Genomic DNA, 4,618 nt, shown 5'->3' with positions numbered 1-4,618 from the left:
ACAATTACTATAGACTCTTGTGTGCGACGCGAACACAACAGGTACGGTAGTGCGCCGGTGAGGTCACGATTTTCCTAATCCACCCGGCAGGACTGAGCACTGTTAAAGCACGCCAACTTGAAGAAGTCACTCGGGTTCCAATGACTGCTTCGCAGCAATGAAGTTTATACAGTATTTCTGTCAAGAAATAACACAACATAAGACACTAGTCACAAGTCAGCAAGCACAACAGTCGAACTGATAAACGTACCAAATTTGTTGACTAACAGTTCTCAATCCACTGTACGGTACACAAGTTCCACAGGTTGGCCAATGACGCACTGAATAAATAAATTCGCGATGTTACCTTTCACAATTATTACATAGGCTATCGTACAACCATAACGCTAGACCAATATTAAAAACAAAGAAACATGGCAGTTCACATGGCCTAGTTAAGATCGGTTTACAAGAATTAATTTCCATTAGGCTGACAAATTATTGGTCAATAATTCAGTAGTAAACATGAATCCACAATTCATGACACAAATCAATCATACAACTCAGAATAATAAACGTACCGGTAGTATAACCGGATCAGTAAGGCCAAATGATGCACTTGTACGCGAAGGATTCTATAGTGATTGACTCTGCAATATTTAAGTTTGAAGTATTAGCCTAACAACAATTTACGCACACCAGAGATAGGCTACGTTACGTTTGTTCACGGTAGAAAGTCAACATTCAGCTACAAAACATTATTACATCACAAGTAAGGCTCACCAGTAAGTTGAACTTTGAGAGATAGCAAGCTGCAAATATGGAATTCAGCCTACACGCAAATATTAGGCTACCATAGCAGTTGTCAAACTTAAGTCCTGTAGAAATACATAACAGAGAAGCAGCTAACAAAGCATAAACATCACTCAATCAATTTTCATTCACAAACTACAGTAGCTAACAAGTTCGGCTAGCTGGCAAACTAGCAGCGAAAACGAAAACGTTTCGAAGGTTCCATAGACAATCTCATGGTGAGTGTTGCCATTTGCAAACAGCGATAACATAACAATGAAGGGGGATCGACGCTAGGTGGCCAATACATAAATTAACGGGAGCAATGCAGTAAAACGAAAGGTAGGCCTATCAAGGACCTGTTGAAAATCTAACAAGACGAATATTGGACAAACCACAACAACATGCTGTACTCAAAATACGCTCACGTAGTAGGTGATGCAACAAGTATATTTGGACTACAACAAAGCGATGCTGCATTCATTCGGTTAAAAAATTTTTGATGTTTTTGTAGATTTCAAAGAGGATTCCGAAGAAACAACTTGCGTGTCAGGAATAAATGTAAGAGAAACAGGTAAGCCGCCAAAATTAAATCTGGATTGGATATTCATATATCAGTTCCCGATATGACACATTTTTTGTGACACAATGTAATTGTTTCATTTTTGGAGTTCAATGCTGTTTTGAGTGTTCTTCGCTTTTCTTCTTTTTAAAGGTTCATTGCAAACCTCAGTCCACGCGTTCTTCTTGCTGAAAGTGGTGTTTCCACCGTGAATTTGCTTTACCGATTTTCGATGAAATAAAGCAGTGATATTAGTAGTTGCTTGATTGATGTCGGGATTACCGCATCGTCGGTTTGATGCTCTCTGTGAATAAAACAAAATTCATGTGTCGTATCAATTTGGAAAGTGCCAAATGTTTCCATAGAAAATTGGTTTGGTTCGTTTTTGAATCTTTATCCTGGGACTGACAAAGCCTTGATAGGTTTTTCCTGGTAGTTTCGCATACTTGTAGAGGCTGTTGACCCATCGTGGTTACCGAGATTGGCAGAGTGAAGTTTTCCGATTGTTGAAGTCTTGTTGCCGGGGAACTATTTCATCCACTAAGTGCCGCTAAATTGAGAGCAGTGCTGAAATGTGTTGTTCATACGCACACCCGGTGAGTCGAACCAGCGAGGCGTAGTCTTGAGCCGGGCGCGTAACCACTGAGCTAACGGGGCGGACAAAATTGCTCACCAGATTACCAAACGTTGCCTCCAGCACGTCTTGAGTAGGCTAAGGATGCCCATGGAAACATATTCGTATCCACAATTAAGCAAGCGCTTGCACCATGCAACCATGTTCAGGGTAGTAAAGATTAGCCCTTCCAAGGTTCATTTTGCAAGCACTGATCGCTTCTCCTTACCAGAAATCATAGACTGTAGCCTACCTTTGTACTTCTGCACTTCTCCGGCAAAAATTCGGTAGGAAGAGTTCAAGGGCGCCGGAAGCGGGGGGGCAGGGGGGGCAATGGTGCCCTTCTAAAGTCATGTAAGCTACTGCACATTTTGCAATATAACAATTTCTGCTATTCGCTTTTAGTCTAATTATAATCTTTCATTTTTGCCTCAAAATGATATTAACGGCACAAAATTTTGCAACACAGTACAAGCCTTAAAACTCGTTTTTTTTTCGGCAGCCATCGTGGCCTACCGGGAGCTCCTTCTCGGCGGCCAAATCTGCGTGCTTGGAGGCCAAAATACAAAATAGAAATAACGATAGCACAAGTAAATAGAATTAAACTTGCAACAATGCTAAAATGATCACTTATAGCGTTGTTGAAGTCTGGGCCTGGGCGACGTCGTACAATAGAATCGTTGCAAAGCTGAGTCCTGTACGTCGGGCAGACGTCGCGCAGACGTTCTCACCACCTACGTAGCTGAGTGGTGAGAACGTCTGCGCGACGTTCGAAAGGACGAGGGTTCGGTACCGCTCCAGAGCACGCGGCTGTGTCTTGGCAAAACACTTAATGGCAAGCTAAAATATGGGGAGCAGCTGACTCGAAGACTATGTCACTTCGCTGCTTCCTGTTGTCTGTTGTATCGCATCTGTGATCGCAGTGTAGGCCTACTGTATGTTATCGCAATGGGCTCAAATAAAAACACGATTATTATTATTATTATTATTGCACCACGCAATAACTGCTTTATCGGGATTGTAATCCAATACTATTCAAACGACACTCGCACGAGTGTCCCCAATCAGTGCCGGTCTTTGGGATGTGCAAACCGTGCAATCGCACAGGGCCCGCAAATTAGGGGGCCCGCAATTTACTCAGAAAATGCAGTAATTTTGTCATTTTCAAAGGAAAAATTCAACAAGTGAATTCAGCAAAGGAATTCGCAACAAGAAAACATAGAGACTCAACGAATTCAACCTATTTCGTCGCCTGAATATTTCGTACCCTGAAAAGATCGAGAAAAAAAATCGACATAGCCGAAATCGCTGATCGGAGTTGCCGCAAACATTTCAAAATTTCTCGATCTTTTCAGGGGACGAAATAAGTCGAAATTTAATTTTGTTGCACGATTTCAGGGGACGAAATAGGTTGCATCTAGACTCAACATACTGTAGATACATAGCTTTATTTCCGAAAAATGCCAAAGAAAGCATGATCTTATCCTTTTGCTATGCCACCGGACAGCACCATTTCACAGTAATATTCATACCTAAATTTTTGTTGAACATGCTCTCAGAATGTCCCAAATTCAAAGTAATTTTTCAAAATTTTCTGGGAGAGGCCCCCCAGACCCCCCGCCGCTGGTTGTCGTCTTTGGCGATCACGCCGCTACCGCCGCCCCTCCCCTTTCAAAGTACCTAGCTACGCCACTGAATTGGATTATTGTCATTGGGGCCCGCAAAAGCATATTCCGCACAGGGCCCGAAAAACCCTAAGACCGGCACTGCCCCAATGTGGCTGATTTTATAGAAATTCGCCACTCCCCTAGAATTCTTTTTAACAACGAAAAACAACGTTCGACATGTGTTGACGATGACGGCAAGGTAATAAAATAAGTATTTCAATGATTAAAACATTACTTGTAGGCTTTAACTGCCCTTTATCAGAACTGACGATGCACTAGAAAGTGCGAAATATTTTTTCTGTTACACCTACTGACATCTGATCCCTGTTGCCTTAGCAATTGAGGTTATAGCTATTTCAATGATGTACATTACTAAAAGATATTACTAAAAGAAGCATAATTTTTGCAAAATATGATCAAAAAATGTTTTCCTCATTGATGTCAACTAACTTAGTTCTCCTTTTTAACAACGGTTCAATGTCCGACAACATCGAATCGACATAAAAACGACAATATTGCCAGCCGATGTAAATTAGCACTTTGGAGACTTTGTTAAAACCAACGTCGGGAATTACAAACAAGACTTACAGCGCTGGCGATCGCAGATGGATATATTCCATCCATAGCAAATATTCCCCGCACAATGCAACAGTGGCGATTATGACGCGCTGACCTAATTTTGCGTCACTCTTTGATACTACATAATTATTTTCGACAGTTAATCCACGATCATTCTATTGCGAAATTAAATAATTGGTTAGAAGAGACCGGCGGCCAAACTTGGCCAATTGAGGAGGTAGCACCGGCGGTTTATTCAAGCACTACTTAGCGGCCATGGCCGCAGGCTGCTTTAACGCTTGACAGGAGGTTAGATCATTATAATATAGCATATGGTGCTCTTCTTTGTATACCGGATTATCATTATCGCTTTATTTTATCTTAAAACTTGAAAAAAAATTGGCCTTTTACTAAACAAAAGTGCCCTTTTTTCGTAATCTTGCCCCC

The 4,618-nt window shown here is 41.5% G+C and overlaps 1 long non-coding RNA gene across 1 annotated transcript; it reads right to left on the bottom strand.

The window, feature by feature from the left end:
• Positions 1–274: 274 nt before the first annotated feature.
• On the bottom strand, positions 275–896 carry LOC145768453 (uncharacterized). The gene is made up of 3 exons (XR_014288938.1): positions 763–896; positions 561–629; positions 275–320 (listed from the first exon to the last, which is right to left on the bottom strand). It is a non-coding gene; the product is annotated as an uncharacterized LOC145768453 (long non-coding RNA).
• Between the last annotated feature and the right edge of the window lie 3,722 nt (positions 897–4,618).

Source organism: Aplidium turbinatum, chromosome 4 (genome assembly GCF_918807975.1).
Source record: "Aplidium turbinatum chromosome 4, kaAplTurb1.1, whole genome shotgun sequence".
Taxonomy (NCBI): domain Eukaryota; kingdom Metazoa; phylum Chordata; class Ascidiacea; order Aplousobranchia; family Polyclinidae; genus Aplidium; species Aplidium turbinatum.
Note: the sequence above shows the minus strand (reverse complement) of the source record. Positions and strands in the feature narration are given on the sequence as shown.